The sequence below is a fragment of the Nerophis ophidion genome, linkage group LG12 (assembly GCF_033978795.1).
Source record: "Nerophis ophidion isolate RoL-2023_Sa linkage group LG12, RoL_Noph_v1.0, whole genome shotgun sequence".
Classification (NCBI taxonomy): domain Eukaryota; kingdom Metazoa; phylum Chordata; class Actinopteri; order Syngnathiformes; family Syngnathidae; genus Nerophis; species Nerophis ophidion.
The window spans coordinates 16073762-16092325 of NC_084622.1; the positions used below are offsets into that span (position 1 = coordinate 16073762).

At 42.3% G+C, this 18564-nt stretch overlaps 1 protein-coding gene across 2 annotated transcripts in view; it reads right to left on the reverse strand.

The window, feature by feature from the left end:
- Positions 1 to 18564, reverse strand: part of klf13 (Kruppel like factor 13) — a 65908-nt gene that overhangs the window by 46383 nt on the left and 961 nt on the right. The gene's annotated exons all lie outside the window — the stretch shown is intronic.

An 18564-nucleotide genomic window follows, 5' to 3' on the forward strand; every position in this document is an offset into this window, starting at 1 on the left:
CTCACACTATTATGTTGGATCCACAATGGACTGGACTCTTACTATTATGTTAGATCCACTATGGACTGGACTCTCACACTATTATGTTAGATCCGCTATGGACTGGACTCTCACACTATTATGTTAGATCCACTATGGACTGGACTCTCACACTATTAAGTTAAATCCACAATGGACTGGACTTTCACACTATTATGTTAGATCCATTATGGACTGGACTCTCACACTATTATGTTAGATCCACTATGGATTGGACTCTCACTATTATGTTAGATCCACTATGGACTGGACTCTCACACTATTATGTTAGATCCACTATGGACTGGACTCTCACTATTACGTTAGATCCACAATGGACTAGACTCTCACTATTATGTTAGATCCACTATGGACTGGACTCTCACACTATTATGTTAGATCCACTATGGACTGGACTGTCAAACTATTATGTTAGATCTACTATGGACTGGACTCTCACTATTATGTTAGATCCACTATGGACTTCACTCTCACACTATTATGCTAGATCCACTATGGACTAAACAGATTGTCACCCACATCTGCAGTCCTCTCCAAGGTTTCTCATAGTCATTCTCATTGACATCCCACTGGGTTGTGAGTTTTTCCTTGCCCTTATGTGGGCTCTGAACCGAGAATGCCGTTGTGTCGTTGGCCATTTACTGGTCACATGTTCTATATTTCTAATGGAACATGTAAAATGTTGGTGTTGTTTACTTGATACATATTGCAGTCTACACGTATCTCTTATGTGTGACTGCCATCTACTGTTCACATGTTCTATATTTTCAACGGAACATACAAAATGTTGGTGTTATTTACTTGATACATATTGCAGTCTACACGTATCTCTTATGTGTGACTGCCATCTAGGGGTCACACTTATCATTGCACCATGTACCAAATAAAATGTCTTCAAGGTCGGTAAGCACAACCAGAATTATTCCATACCTTAGGGTTATAAGGCGCACTGTCGAGTTTTGGAGGGGGAAAAAAAGGATTTTAAGTGCGCCTTATAGTCCGAAAAATACGCTATGTTTCTAAAAGAGGCACACGGGTCAAGATGGTGTGGCAGGTTTAGCGGCGAGGTCAACGTAATATCAAGAGATTATGGTATACTACAGGATGTGATGCACACGGGCCCCACCTAACACCGGGGGATCAGACCAATGTTGTCTGCTAAGTGGTAACCTTGGACCCCTCAACTCCGGCTGCTCTTTTGCGTTCATAACAAATGCAGTCAGACGAGTGATTTACCATCATGGTGGACATCCTTCCCGTCCACCACGTTGGAGCTCGCACATAAAAGGTGAATGATGTCCGCACACAAAAACATGGCCAGACATGCGTAAGTGTGTGACCATGACCATGAGACTGGAGAATGGAAGTGGGGGAAAAAAGTCAGCTGTCTGTAAAATTCAATCAGGTGCATTGTTTACAATAAAAGGGGACGATATTGGAATCTGAAAAACTTGAAAATATACTCAAAATTTTACATAAACTGTTGAAGTATTGACTTACAGTGAATTTTCATTGGTTTAACGCAGAGGTTACCAACCTTTTTGAAACCAAGAGCTACTTTTTGGGTACTGATTAATGCAAAGGGCTACCAGTTTGATACACACTTAAAAGGCCTACTGAAATGAGATTTTCTTATTTAAACGGGAATATCAGGTCCATTCTATGTGTCATACTTGCGATATTGCCAAATTTTTGCTGAAAGGATTTAGTACAGAACATCGACGATAAAGTTCACAACTTTTGGTCGCTAATAGAAAAGCCCTGCCTTGACCGGAAGTATGTGTGCGTGACGTCACGAGTTGCAGGGCTCCTCACATCCTCACATTGTTTATAATGGGAGCCACCAGCAGTAAGAACAATTCGGACCGAGAAAGCGACAATTTCCCCATTAATTTGAGCGAGGATGAAAGATTTGTGAATTAGGATATTGATAGTGAAGGACTAGAAAAAAGAAAAGGAAAAAAAACGCGACGGCTCCGGGCGGCAGCAGTGTGAGCGTTTCAGATGTAATTAGACGTGTTTACTAGGATAATTGAGATGGGAGGTTGTGTGTGGGGTTAGTGAGTCCCAACTAACGTCTACAAAATGCACACAAAGAACCGTTTGCACCTTCTTTTGTGAATGGGGGGCGGTCAGCGCCATAAAGCTGAGAGGGTCCCTGGGTAAATGTGGCGGGGACAACCAACAGGACAGACTAAGTCCAACAGCCCAGTAAGGCAATTAGTCTAGGAGAAGGATCAATCAATCAATCAATGTTTACTTATATAGCCCTAAATCACTATTGTCTCAAACGGCTGCATAAATCACAACTCAAACCACTACGACATCCTCGGTAGGCCCACATAAGGGCAAGGAAAACACACACCCAGTGGGACGTCGGTGACAATGATGACTATGAGAACCTTGGAGAGAACGAAAGCAATGGATGTCAAGCGGGTCTAACATGATACTGTGAAAGTTCAATCCATAATGGATCCAACACAGTCGCGAGTGCCCAGTCCAAAGCAGATCCAACACAGCAGTGAGAGTCCCATTCACAGCGGAGCCAACAGGAAACCATCCCAAGCGGAGGCGGATCAGCAGCGCAGGGATGTCCCAAGCCGATACACAGGCACAGGCAAGGATCTCTGATATAAAATACCCCTTCCAACCCGCACCAAGCTAGCGTGGAAGGTGTAGGCTAATAACCAGCATGAAAAGTACGCCACTATGGCTGAAACATGCTGAGGCTTTCGTCCAGCAGTGGACTGACAACAGCTGATGATGATGACTAGGATAGTTCTGGAAGATCCCTTATCTCCTTATTGTTTTAATAGCGTTTTAGTGAGATTTTAAAGATTGTAAAGACATACCTCAAGGTCGGACGGCTGCGGTGAACACGCAGTGTCTCAGAGAGAAGCCGAGGAGCCACGCTCACAGCTGCCTTTTTTGACAGCTGCTACAGGACGACGAATAATCCACTGATGTCTCCGGTAATATATATATCACAATTTCCCCAACCAAAAACATGCTGGTTGACGTAGAGCAGGGGTGTCAAACTCAAATACAGAGTGGGCCAAAATTTAAAACTGAACAAAGCCGCGGGCCAAGGTTGAACAAATCAACCTTTTAATAGGGACCCAAACAAGTTTTGCATTGAACATTGAACAAGCAAGGCTTATATAACTTTATAGTGACATGCAAAATCAAGTTTCAAATAATAATAATAATAATAAAAAATATCAATGGCATATCAAATAAAACTTAAATACAAATTTAATGCCTCTTTTCTATTTGCAGCCTTCTGAGGTAAATATCAAAATATATTGTAGCGTCCCGAAAGAGTTAGTGCTGCAAGGGAATCTGGGCATTTGTTCTGTTGTGTTTATGTTATGTTGCAGTGCAGATGTTCTCCCAAAATGTGTTTGTCATTCTTGTTTGGTGTGAGTTTACAGTGTGGCGCATATTTGTAAAAGTGTTAAAGTTGTTTATACGGCCACCCTCAGTGTCACCTGTATGGCTGTTGACCAAGTATGCCTTGCATTCACTTATGTGTGTGTAATAGCCGCATATATTATGCGAGTGGGCCTGCACGCTGTTTGTATGGAGGAAATGCGGACGTGACGAAAGTTTGTAAAGTATGCTAAAGGCAGTGCCTTTAAGGCACACCCTCAATATTGTTGTCCGGGTGGATATCGGGAGAATGCTTGCCCCGGGAGATTTTCGGGAGAGGTACTGAACTTCGGGAGGATTGGCAAGTGTGAGAAATTGCGGTGTTACAGCGGCACCACTGCTGTGTAATAATGGCGGGCCAGCCTTAATGTTAATTTGATATTGCCTTAAGGGCCAAATTAAATTACACGGCGGGCCAAATTTGGCCCGTGGGCCAGAGTTTGACAACCATGACGTAGAGAAAACATGTTCGCTTGACTGCTCCGCTTCACAACAAACAAAGACACACCAGCTGTGTCTCGGTGCTAAAGACAGCTGCAATCCACCGCTTTCCACCAACAGCATTCTTCTTTATAGTCTCCATTATTAAATGAATGAACTGAAAAAGATTCAGCAACACAGATGTCCAAAATACTGTGTAATTATGCGGTTAAAGCAGACGACTTTTAGCCGCGAGTGGTGCAGCTGCTAATATTTCCTGACAGTCCGTGACGTCACACGTACGCGTCATCATTCAACAGGAAACTCGCGGAAAATTTAAAATTGCAATTTAGTAAACTAAAAATGCCGTATTGGCATGTGTTGCAATGTTAATATTTCATCATTGATGTATAAACTATCAGACTGTGTGGTCGGTAGTAGTGGGTTTCAGTAGGCCTTTGAATAAATTGCCAGAAATAGCCCATCCATCCATCCATCATCTTCCGCTTATCCGAGGTCAGGTCGCGGGGGCAACAGCCTAAGCAGGGAAACCCAGACTTCCCTCTCCCCAGCCACTTCGTCTAGCTCTTCCCGGGGGATCCCGAGGCGTTCCCAGGCCAGCCGGGAGACATAGTCTTCCCAACGTGTCCTGGGTCTTCCCTGTGGCCTCCTACCGGTTGGACGTGCCCTAAACACCTCCCTAGGGAGGGGTTCGGGTGGCATCCTGACCAGATGCCTGAACCACCTCATCTGGCTCCTCTCGATGTGAAGGAGCAGCGGCTTCACTTTGAGTCCCTCCCGGATGGCAGAGCTTCTCACCCTATCTCTAAGGGAGAGACCCGCCACACGGCGGAGGAAACTCATTTCGGCCGCTTGTACCCGTGATCTTATCCTTTCGGTCATGACCCAAAGCTCATGACCATAGGTGAGGATGGGAACGTAGATCGACCGGTAAATTGAGAGCTTTGCCTTCCGGCTCAGCTCCTTCTTCACCACAACGGGTCGGTACAACGTCCGCATTACTGAAGACGCCGCACCGATCCGCCTGTCGATCTCACGATCCACTCTTCCCTCACTCGTGAACAAGACTCCTAGGTACTTGAACTCCTCCACTTGGGGCAGGGTCTCCTCCCCAACCTGGAGATGGCATTCCACCCTTTCCCGGGCGAGAACCATGGACTCTGACTTGGAGGTGCTGATTCTCATTCCGGTCGCTTCACACTCGGCTGCGAACCGATCCAGCGAGAGCTGAAGATCCCGGTCAGATGAAGCCATCAGGACCACATCATCTGCAAAAAGCAGAGACCTAATCCTGCGGTCACCAAACCGGATCCCCTCAACGCCTTGACTGCGCCTAGAAATTCTGTCCATAAAAGTTATGAACAGAATCGGTGACAAAGGACAGCCTTGGCGGAGTCCAACCCTCACTGGAAATGTGTTCGACTTACTGCCGGCAATGCGGACCAAGCTCTGGCACTGATCGTACAGGGAACGGACCGCCACAATAAGACAGTCCGATACCCCATACTCTCTGAGCACTCCCCACAGGACTTCCCGAGGGACACGGTCGAATGCCTTCTCCAAGTCCACAAAGCACATGTAGACTGGTTGGGCAAACTCCCATGCACCCTCAAGAACCCTGCCGAGAGTATAGAGCTGGTCCACAGTTCCACGACCAGGACGAAAACCACACTGTTCCTCCTGAATCCGAGGTTCGACTATCCGACATAGCCTCCTCTCCAGTACACCTGAATAAACCTTACCGGGAAGGCCGAGGAGTGTGATCCAGAAATAGCCAGTTTGCTTAATTTACCTTTAACTCTGTTATTATTAATAATTAATGATATTTATCTTTGTGGAAACACTGATCATCTTAATGATTCCTCACAATAAATATATATTTTTGATGACATGTTTTAAATAGGTTAAAATCCAATCTGCACTTTGTTAGAATATATAACAAATTGGACCAAGCTATATTTCTAACAAAGACAAATCATTATTTCTTCTAGATTTTCCAGAACAAAAATATTAAAAGAAATTCAAAAGACTTTGAAATAAGATTTAAATTTGATTCTACAGATTTTCTAGATTTGCCACAATATTTTTTTTTATTTTAATCATAATAAGTTTGAAGAAATATTTCACAAATATTCTTTGTCGAAAAAACAGAAGCTAAGATGAAGAATTAAATTAAAATGTATTTATTATTCTTTACAATAAAAACAATTTATTTACTTGAACATTGATTTAAATTTTCAGGAAAAAAGAGGAAGGAATTTAAAAGGTATAAAGGTATATGTGTTTCAAAATCCTAAAATCATTTTTAAGGCTGTATTTTTTTTCTCTAAAATTCTCTTTCTGAAAGTTATAAGAAGCAAAGTAAAGATAATAAATTAATTTATTTAAACAAGTGAAGACCAAGTCTTTAAAATATGTTCTTGGATTTTCAAATTCTATTTGAGTTTTGTCTCTCTTAGAATTAAAAATGTCGAGCAAACGAGACCAGCTTGCTAGTAAATAAATACAATTTAAAAAATAGAGGCAGCTCACTGGTAAGTGCTGCTATTTGAGCTATTTTTAGAACAGGCCAGCGGGCGACTCATCTGGTCCTTACGGGCGACCTGGTGCCCGCGGGCACTGTGTTGGTGACCCCTAGTTTAACGTGTGTCTTTTACATGAAAATTACACAAGAAAGTTACAAAAGACTTTAGTAACGTTAAAACGTCACACTTGGGGCCAAATTCGTATACTGTGGAGCCCAGGTGTCCGCGGGCCAAATCTGCCCCGCAAACACCTGGAAATGATATGTGTCAATAAAGTACTTTGATTTTCTCACTAAATGCAAGTGATTATTTTTTTCAATTTGACAGAAGAAATATATGAAATTGCATGCCTTTTAAACTTAAATAATATCCAATATTGCAACAAATATTACAGTATATTATAATACTTAAAAAAAAAAATTGTCAATAAAAATACTTCACTTTACAGCAAATTACCCATCAAATTATTAAAAATGACAATACATTTTACGTTGTTCTTTATAGCAGTGTTTTTTAACCACTGTGCCTGAGATACAGTCTGGTGTTTCACCTATTTTGGTTAAAAATATTTTTTGCAAACCAGTAATTATAGTCTGCAAATGATGTGTTGTTGTTGAGTGTCGGTGCTGTCTAAATCTCGGCAGTGTAACCATGTAATACTCTTCCATAACAGTAGGTGGCAGCCGGTAGCTAACTGCTTTATAGATGTCGGGAACAGCGGAAGGCAGGGTGCAGGTAAAAATATGTCTAATGCTTAAACCAAAAATAAACAAAAGGTGAGTGCCCCTAGGAAAAGTAATAGAAGCTTAGGGAAGGCTCTGCAGAACGAAAGTAAAACTGAACTGGCTACAAAGTAAACAAAAACAGAATGCTGGACGACAGCAAAGACTTACTGTGGAGCAAAGACAAAGTACATCCGAACATGACATGACAATCAACAATGTCCCCACAAAGAAGGATTAAAATCAACTAAAATCTTCTTGATTGCTAAAATAAAGTAGATGCGTGACATATCGCTCAAAGGAAAACATGAAACTGCCAAAAAAAAGAGACAATTACATTGAAAAAGGAACGCAAGACAAGAAGTAAAACACTACACACAGGAAAACAGCAAAAAATACAAAATAAGTCAGGGTGTAATGTGACAGGTGGTGACAGTACACCTACTTTGAGACAAGAGCTACAGTGATGCATGCTTGTTTATGCTTTTGAGCAGTGGTTCTTAACCTGGGTTCCATCGAACCCTAAGGGTTCGGTGAGTCGGCCTCAGAGGTTCGGTGGAGGTCAAAACACACCCGAGTCATCCTGTAAATACAAACTTCTACCTATCGGCGTATTATGGATATGGCAACAACTGACTGATTTGCAAGTGTGTAATTTGTTGTGAGTTTATGCACTGTATTGCTTTTTTTGTTTGAACAAGGTGATGTTCAGGCACGGTTCATTTTGTGCACCAGTAAAAAAAAATATGGTAACATTTTAGTATGGGGAACATATTCACCATTAATTAAATTGCTTATTAACACGCAAATTAGTAACATATTGGCTCTTAACTAGTCATTATTAAGTACTTAATCGACATGGCCTTATAATAACCCTAACCCTCTAACCTTGACCCTAACCCTAACCAAATAACTCTAAATTAAGTCTTTATTAATTAGAATATGTTCCCCTAGTGTCCAAATAACTAAATGTGTCATGATCTGTGGTCTGGATTATGTCTTTGTTATTTTTTGTCCGTTTTTGGACTCTTTTAGTTCCTGTTGGCGCTTCCTTGTTTTGTTTGGTTACCTTGCCGACTAATGATCATTCTGTCTTGACGGGGGGTCGCAGCTTACTGCGAGGTTTTTTCTACCGGGATGCAAACGGATTATTCCGGACAAGGCTTGCAGGTATGAACATATTTATTAACTCAAAAAATCTTGGCAGGGCATGAGGTAAACAAACATAAACTATGGCGGGGAACAAACACAAAACTGTGGCATGAAACAAACAAACATAAACTATGGCTTCGAATAAACACAAAACTGTGGCAAGAAATAAACAAGACTTACGTGGACATGGCATGAATTGAGCAACACAAACTGTGGTATCGCATGAAAACAAGCAATGATGCCAGGTCGACTGACTGGCAAAGACAGGCTTAAATACGGGTCTTGATTAGAAACAGGTGCGTGGTTCGAACACCAGAGGCAGGTGAAAATCATAAGTCAAACGAAAAAACGGAGAGCAAACAGGAAATAAAAGAGTCCAAAAACTAACAAATAAATTACAAAAACGTGATCCAGACTGCAGATCATGACAAAATTAAGTCTTTGTTGCTTAGAATATGTTTCTTATACTAAAGTATTACCAAAAACATATGAATGTGAATGCGCATATGAAACGGGTTGGGTTCAGTACCTCCAACAAGGTTAAGAACAACTGCTTTAAAGTCATGTCCAACAATTGCGACAACGACTTTTTACTGTCAACTGACTTTTGTTTTTAGTGATTTCTGCTGATTGTGTCCCTCTGGATTTTTTCAATGCAAAAAATGTGCCTTGACCCAAAGAAGGTTGAAAAACACTGATGTAGACCACAAGGTGTTTTAAATGCAGTAAAAAATCAGAAGGACCCCTTTAACCTTCAGCAGTGTTCTCAAACTGCGGTACACAGACACCATCTAGTGGTACCCCAAAGAATCACTTAAATATTCAAACTTTGTGTTACTGTTCAAACTGTGTATATTGTTACAGTGGCCGAAAATACTAAACATACTTTTTGAATAAAACTTATGCCTCGTGTTCAATGAATACTTAGGCCTATTACGTGACTGTGTCACATTTATGGGATCATGTTTTGTTTTGGTCATGTTTGGTTTAGTTTTTCGGACATTCAGTTCTTGTTCCTGCACTTCCTTGTTTGTCTTATTACCATAGCAACTCATTAGTTTTCTCCTTGTCCTCATGTCACGCCCCTGTCCTCATGTCTCACACCTGTTTGCACTCATCATAGCTATTATGTTAACCGGAAGTTAGGCAACTTTATACCTCAACTGCCTTCATGCCATGCCAGGCTGTATAATCATTCTGTCCATGCCACGTAAGTTTTTGGTTTGTTTAATGCCACAGTTAGTGTCTTTTGTTCTTTTGTCCATTGTCATGCCTTTGTACTATTTTTTGTTTTCAGTAGTCAAGTTTGTTCTCCGCCACCGTGCGCACCTTTTGTTTGCCTTTTGTTAGTTATAGTGTTTAAAAATAAATATGTACTTACATTCACGTCTCGCTCGTGCCAATTTTCCTTTGCATCGGAAAAATAATCCAAGTCATAGTCCAAGTCCTGACAGACTGTCTTTTCTGAGGTGGTACTCGGTGAAAAAAAGATTAGATTGTCTGAGGGGTTTTGTCACAACCTTGTGTCATTTCCAGCTAAAAAAAAAAGTTTACTGAGTAAATATTCTAAATAAACCCGCTCAGTGGCCGGGTGGTTAGAGCGTCCGCCCTGAGATGGGTAGGTTGTGAGTTCAATCCCCGACCGAGTCATACTAAAGACCATAAAAATGGGAGTCATTACCTCCCTGCTTGTCACTCAGCATCAAGGGTTGGAATTGGGGGTTAAACCACCAAAAATGATTCCCGGGCGCGGCCAACGCTGCCGCTCACTTCTCCCCTCACCTCCCAGGGGAGTGAACAAGGGGATGGGTCAATTTCACTACACCTTGTGTGTGTGTGACAATCATTGGTACTTTAACTTTAACACTCTAACCACTAGGCCACTAAGTGGGTGTGTTTCGTCAAAGTGGGGACCGGGAGCCAAAAAATGGCTTGAAAATAGGTCCGTAAAACAAAATCTGTGCATATTTTACACTAGAGAACCACTATTGCATGTTATGTAGACCACAAGGTGTTTTAAACGTAGTAAAAAAAAAATCATAGGATCCCTTTAACCTTCCTATCAAGTGGTACCCTAAAGAATCACTTGAATATTCAAACTTTGTGTTACTATTCAAACCGTGTGTATTGTTACAGTGGCCAAAAATATTGAATATACTTTTTAAATATAACCTACGCCTTGTATTCAATGAATACTTAGGCCTGTTCCGTTACTGCCTTGTAATGTTGGTCATTGTAATGGCACTTGGAGAGCCGAGTCTTTTCTGAGGTGATACTCGGTAAAAAAAAGGTTTGAAAACTGCTGACTTCCACCTATTAGAGGGGTTTTTGTCACACCCTTGTGTCTTTTCCAGCAAAAACAAACCTGTTAAATCCTCTAAATGATTCCCTGGCGCGGCCACCGCTGCTGCTCACTGCTCCCCTAACCTCCCAGGGGGTGAATAAGGGAATGGGTCAAAAAATACCGGAAGTCCGATATTATCGGACATCTCTAGTTTTTACAACATTATATTGTTCATGGAAAAACAGTACACATTCTTTTTTTTTTTTTTTTTTGATTGATTGATTTAAACTTTTATTAGTAGATTGCACAGTTCAGTACATATTCCGTACAATTGACCACTAAATGGTAACACCCCAATAAGTTTTTCAACTTCTTAAAGTCGGGGTCCACGTTAATCAATTCATGGTACAAATATATACTATCAGCATGATACAGTCATCACACAGGTTAATCATCAGAGTATATACATTGAACTATTTACATTATTTACAATCCGGGGTAGTACGAGAGAAAGAAGGTGCAAATCTGGTAACAAATGAAATAAGAATTAATTCCCAAGAAAAACAGCAGGGGGTCCATCGTCTGGCGGTGGTTTGGCTTCAAGCGGGAAGATGTCGAACAGACAACCGTAATTTGTCAAGCGTGGGGCAAAAGCGTTGATACAAAAAGTAGCATTACTGCTAATAAGTAGCATAATTTGAAAATATTAATAATAATATTAACAAAAGGCCATATGGCCCAGTCCTAATAAATGTATACAAACATACATACATATATAGCTATATATATAACCCGGCCCCGACCAAATTTTTTATTGTGATTTTAAAGTATTTATCTGAATGTGCATGAACTATTTCTGTTCAAAATTGTTAGAAATGTTGCATCTTAATGTTTGAATATTAACTGTCAGTTTACTGTACAGTGCCAACTGTAAAACTATATGAGTAGGTATGTTTTCTTGTTTCATTGAAAATAAAACAGCAAAGTCCATTTGGCTGTCATCTATTTTAATTATGAGACACAATTGTGTCAAAGTTATGATTTTTTTTTCATGCTTGAAATAAGAAATTCTTACTTTGAAAAAGTAGTTTTATACTTGTGAGTGTTGATGGCACAGCTTTGCAACAGTTGATATTCTAGTTTCAAGCATGATTTACTCAATTTATGTCATCAAATCTCAGAAAAAACTGCAATATCTTACTAAGATCATTGAGGACCAAAACCCTTAAAACAAGTAAAACACTCTAACACAGGGGTTGGGAACCTTTTTGGCTGAGAGAGCCATGAAAGCCAAATATTTTAAAATGTATTTCCGTGAGAGCGGTATAATATTTTTACGCTGAATACAACTGTCATGTTCAAACACTGATGACATTTATTAAACGGACAAGAAGCAAGGAATTAAACAAAGACTGGGTTCAATTTAGCTCAATGAGGAAAGAGGCGTAGACTTGTACAGTGTCGTCCCACGCTCTGACAAGAGAATTCTACGCCTTCTCTTTTATTTGGACTTTCCCTGATTGCAACAACTAAATGTGTGCATCTGTTTTTCTTTTTAATAACATTGTTATTCTGAAGCTAACCAATAATAAATTAAACACTTTTGACCATTAATGCGACTTCTTGAACAGGTGCGATAGAAACGGATGGATGGATTAAAATGCATGAGAATGTTTTATATTTTTAAACACTGTGATTACCAGCGGAATTATTCATTACTTATCGTGTTAAGCAATGTCAGCTAAGATTTATCTGAGAGCCAGATGCAGTCATCAAAAAAGCCACATCTGGCTCTAGAGCCATAGGTTCCCTACCCCTGTTCTAACATAAAATCTGCTTAGTGAGAAGAAGTATCTTATCAGACAGAAAACAAGCAAATATCACCCTTATTTGAGATATTTCATCTTACTTAGATTTCAGTTTTTGCAGTGTGAATCTTGTCCTAGCAATGTCAAATGCGGCATCTGTATTTTTATTTACAGATAATTAAAGTAAGCCTGCGCCTCACAACGGCAAAGGCAGTCTGTTATGTGGTGTTTGTGTTATTCCAGCAAACTAACAAAACCGCAGTAAAACCAACTGACAATGAACATTCTAAGTAGTTGGGAAAAGGTCGATGCAACTAATTACTTTTGACAAACAGTACTTACAAACCCCGTTTCCATATGAGTTGGGAAATTGTGTTACATGTAAATATAAACGGAATACAATGATTTGCAAATCCTTTTCAACCCATATTCAGTTGAATATGCTTCATATACAACATATTTGATGTAAAAACTTATAAAAAAAAATAATCATTAACTTTAGAATTTGATGCCAGCAACACGTGACAAAGAAGTTGGGAAAGGTGGCAGTAAATACTGATAAAGTTGAGGAATGCTCATCAGACATTTATTTGGAACATCTCACAGGTGTGCAGGCTAATTGGGAACAGGTGGGTGCCATGATTGGGTATAAAAACAGCTTCTCCAAAAATGCTCAGTCTTTCACAAGAAAGGATGGGGCGAGGTACACCCCTTTGTCCACAACTGCGTGAGCAAATAGTCAAACAGTTTAAGAACAACATTTCTCAAAGTGCAATTGCAAGAAATTTAGGGATTTCAACATCTACGCTCCATAATATCATCAAAAGGTTCAGAGAATCTGGAGAAATCACTCCACGCAAGCGGCATGGCCGGAAACCAACATTGAATGACCGTGACCTTCGATCCCTCAGACAGCACTGTATCAAAAAACAACATCAATCTCTAAAGGATATCACCACATGGGCTCAGGAACACTTCAGAAAATCACTGTCACTAAATACAGTTTGTCGCTACATCTGTAATTGCAAGTTAAAGCTCTACTATGCAAAGCGAAAGCCATTTATCAACAACATCCAGAAACGCCGCCGGCTACTCTGGGCCCGAGATCATCTAAGATGAACTGATGCAAAGTGGAAAAGTGTTGTGACGAGTCCACATTTCAAATAGCTTTTGGAAATATTTGACCTTGTGGCAAAGGGGAAGCGAACCATCCAGACAGTTTTCGACGTAAAGTTCAAAAGCCAGCATCCGTGATGGTATGGGGTGCATTAGTGCCCAAGGCATGGGTAACTTACACATCTGTGAAGGCACCATTAATGCTGAACGGTACATACAGGTTTTGGAACAACATATGCTGCCATCTAAGCGCTGTCTTTTTCATTGACGCCCCTGCTTATTTCAGCAAGACAATGCCAAGCCACATTCATCACGTGTTACAACAGCGTGGATTCGTAAAAAAATAGTGCGGGTACTTTCCTGGCCCGCCTGCAGTCCAGACCTGTCTTCTATCAAAAATGTGTGGCGCATTATGAAGCGTAAAATAGGACAGCGGAGACCCCGGACTGTTGAACGACTGAAGCTCTACATAAAACAAGAATGGGAAAGAATTCCACTTTCAAAGCTTCAACAATTGGTTTCTTCAGTTCCCAAACGTTTATTGAGTGTTGTTAAAAGAAAAAGTGATGTAACACAGTGGTGAACATGCCCTTTTTTCAACTACTTTGGCACGTGTTGCAGCCAGGAAATTCTAAGTTAATTATTATTTGCAAAAAATGAAAAATAAAGTTTATGAGTTTGAACATCAAATATCTTGTCTTTGTAGTGCATTCAATTGAATGTGGGTTGAAAAGGATTTGCAAATCATTGTATTCCGTTTATATTTACATCTAACACTATTTCCCAACTCATATGGAAACGAGGTTTGTAACACCAATTATGAATCATAACATCATGCCACTTATAATGTATTTCCACTTCATGGATTTCTTTGAGTTTTTCAGCACGGGACAGAAAGCGTAGTTCAGGTTTCAGCTGCCCTCACGCTGCATATAAACATACGGCCGCAAAAGACGTAATGACGCTTGGCGCTCAAGGAAGGTCTGGTACTTGGCTCTCTTTGTTGGAGGCTATAAAAGTGTCCCCCGCCACTCTGCAATTACAGGCTGGGACTGACTCCGCCGCCATCCGCGCTCGACTAGTCGGGCCTGGAAGGAGGGAGGCTGTGCGGGACTAAAAAAAAAAAGCTCTGCAAGGTTGGCTGAGGCCCTCAGCTGAACTCAGATGACCCACATTCTGGGAGCGTCCAATCCCATGAGTGGAAATGTTGGTTATTGTCACAGATTAGGAGACGCACGCCAATTGCAGAGCCAGTTGTGGGAGTGGGTCCAAACAACGTGTGGTTTGGGGATTTAATAAACAGGAACAGGCGAGGCGGTGTATTGAAAATGAGCATACTAGGGACTAGACAGCAGGACATAATTATAAGGGGAGCAGGGTTTCTTAACCATAGGGCCGAGCGCCCACTAAAATAAATGTTGTCCTGGGCATGGTGTTAAAGTGCATCCAGCAGTGGAGGCTCCTCTTTGGGGTCTTGGGGCACTAAGAGGGATTACCCCCAATACTTCATCCATCCATCCATCCATCCATCTTCTTCCGCTTATCCGAGGTCGGGTCGCGGGGGCAGTAGCCCAAGGAGACAAGCCCAGACTTCCCTCTCCCCAGTCGCTTCGTCCAGCTGTTCTTGGGGGATCGGCATGCTTTTTTTTCTGTTTTTGGGACGTGTTTAATTTTGTAAATCATGTTCCTACCTAAACGCCTTGTCCGGAGTGGGCCGTCTGCATCCCGGGGGAATGAACTACGCAGTCAGCTGTGACTATTATAATAGATCCACTATGGACTGGACTCCCACACTATTATGCTAGATCTCTCTAGGTTTTTCATTGTCATCCCATTGGGTTGACTTTTTTCCTTGCCCTGATGTGGGATCCGAGCCCAGGATGCCGTTGTGGCTTGTGCAGCCCTTTGAGACGCTTGTGATTTAGGGCTATATTAGTAAACACCGATTAATTGATTGAAGTTTCTTAACCGCAAAAATTATGACCGTTTAATCTCTTCACACTCGCAGCCAAGTGTTAAGTGACTGGGATGAGAATCAGCACCTCCAAGTCCGAGTCAATGGTTCTCGCCCGGAAAAGGGTGGAGTGCCATTTCCAGGTTGGGGAGGAGATCTTGCCCCAAGTGGAGGAGTTTAAGTACCTCGGAGTCTTGTTCACGAGTGAAGGAAGAGTGGATCGTGAGATCGACAGGCGGACCGGTGCGGCGCCTTCAGTAATGCGGACGCTGTATCGATCCGTAAGTTCCCATCCTCACCTATGGTCATGAGCTTTGGGTTATGACCGAAAGGACAAGATCACGGGTACAAGCTGCCAAAATGAGTTTACTCCGCCGAGGCAGCGTAGTCCGTGTCCGAGCAGGAGGTCGAGGATCGAGGAAGGCAGTCAGGAATCCGGAAGGATGGCGAGAGGCAAAACACGATCATGGATGACAGGGGAGTCATGGGAAGATGAGCAAGGCATAGATTCCTCTGGTCCGCTGGTCTTTAACCCGCTCCCTCTCATCTGTTCCAGTTGCGCTGGTTAGGGATTGTCTGCAGGTGTCTTCCTGCATGGGCGTGCTGCGCTCAGCGCGAGCAGGGGCATATCTGAGCGCCACGGGGAAGACCCAGGAAACGTTTGGGAAGACTATGTCTCCCGGCTGGCCTGGGAACACCTCGGGATCCCCCGGGAAGAGCTGGGCGAAGTGGCTGGGGAGAGGGAAGTCTGGGCTTCCCTCCCTAGGCTGCTGCCCCTGCGACCCGACCTCGGATAAGCGAAAAAAGATGGATGGATGGTTAAGAAGCCCTGATATAGAAGAGCATTATGTGACATGCATCCATGCACTTGTCTCCACAATGATCACTAAGCAAGGCGTGGGTTTTTTTGGTTTGTTTTTCCTTTCACCTTTGTGAGGGAGAGCATAAGTCATCTCCACATCAAGTGTGTGCTGCAGAGGGGTGTGTGTGTGTGCGTGTGTGTGTGTTCTTATTTTTATTCCACGAGTGTGTGCAGAGAAAGGGAAGGGCTTGGAGGATCTGCAGAAGAGGAGGAGGAGAGCCTCCTCAGTCTGTGCTCGACTAGTCGAGTCTGTTGCTGGCCAGATCAGCTGGCAGTGTCTCGCGGGGGTGTGGCACATCACAACAAAGGCAGACACAACTCCGATCCCATCAACCCCTGCACTTTTAAGCCATCTTTGCGCCCCTCTACCCCACCATCACCTCTTATCCCCCCGGCCACGACTAAACTTCCCCCCTTATTACAACGGCGTCACGCCCACGCGTTCATGCCTAAGTTAGTGCGTGTGCAAACAACAACACGCGGGGAGGACAAAAAACGAAACAAAAAAACAAACAAACACCGGAAGTCTGCATTGTGTGTGAGTGTGTTAAAGTACCAATGATTGTCACACACATACTAGATGTTGCGAAATTATTCTCTGCATTTGACACATCAGCCTTGATCACCCTCTGGGAGGTGAGGGGAGCAGTGAGCAGCAGCGGTGCCGCGCCCGGGAATCATTTATCTTCTGTCAATTTTCGCAATATATGATAAAAAGAAGAAGAACATGGAAGACATTAATACATTTTGAAGAATTTGCACAGAGTGTGCATGTGTGAGTGTATGTGTGTGTATGTGTGCGTATCTGTGTGTACGTGTGTGCATGTGTACGTGTATGTGTGTATGTGTGTGTGAATGTGTGTGTATATGTGTGTGTATGTGTGCGTGTGTGTCTATATTTGTGTGTACGTGTGCATGTGAATGTGTGTGTATATGTGTGTGTGTGTGTGCGTGTATGTGTGTGTGCGTGTGTATGTGTGCGTATCTGTGTGTACGTGTGTGCATGTGGACGTGTATGTGTGTATATGTGTGTGTATGTGTGCGTGTGTGTCTATATTTGTGTGTATGTGTGCATGTGAATGTGTGTGTATATGTGTGTGTGTGTGTGCGTGTATGTGTGTGTGCGTGTGTATGAGTGTGTGTGTATTTGTGTGTATGTGTGCGTGTGTGTATCTGTGTGTATGTGTGTGTGCGTGTGTAAGTGTGTGTGTATATTTGTGTGTACGTGTATGTGTGTGTGCGTGTGTATTTGTGTGTGCGTGCGTGTAAGTGTATGTGTAAAGTGCACGTGCGTGTATGTGTGTGCGTGTGTAAATGTGTGTACGTGAATGTTTGTGTGCAAGTGTGTGTATTTGTGTGTACGTGTATGTGTGCATGTGTATGTATTTGTGTGCGTGTTTGTCTATATATATGTGTGTGTGCATGTGAATGTGTGTGTACGTGTGTGTGCGTGTATGTGAATGCGTGTACGTGTGTATATGTGTGTGTGTGTGTGCGTGTATGTGTGTGTGTGTATGTGTGTGTGTGTATGTATGTGTATGTGTGCTTATCTGTGTGTACGTGTGTGCATGTGTACGTGTGTGTGTGTATGTGTGTGTGAATGTGTGTGTGAATGTGTGTGTATATGTGCGCGTGTGTCTATATTTGTGTGTACGTGTGCATGTGAATGTGTGTGTATATGTGTGTGTGGCTATGCATGTATGTGTGTGTGCATGTGTATGAGTGTGTGTGTATTTGTGTGTATGTGTGCGTGTGTGTATCTGTGTGTACATGTATGTGTGTGTGTGCGTGTGTAAGTCTGTGTGTATATTTGTGTGTACGTGTATGTGCGTGTGTATTTGTGTGTGCGTGCGTTTAAGTGTATGTGTAAAGTGCACGTGCGTGTATGTGTGTGCGTGTGTAAATGTGTGTACGTGAATGTTTGTGTGCATGTGTATGTATTTGTGTGCGTGTTTGTCTATATATATGTGCGTGTGCATGTGAATGTGTGTGTACGTGTGTGCGCGTGTATGTGAATGCGTGCACGTGTGTGTATGTGTGTGCGTGTGTAAATGTGTGTACGTGAATGTTTGTGTGCAGTGTGTGTGTATGTGTGTGTATTTGTGTGTACGTGAATGTGAATGTGTGTGTACGTGTATGTGAACGTGTGTACGTGTGTGTAGGCGCGCGTATTAGTGTGTACGTGTGTGCGTGTGCGTGCTGCAGCGCGGCTTTGCAGGGTTTAGCGTG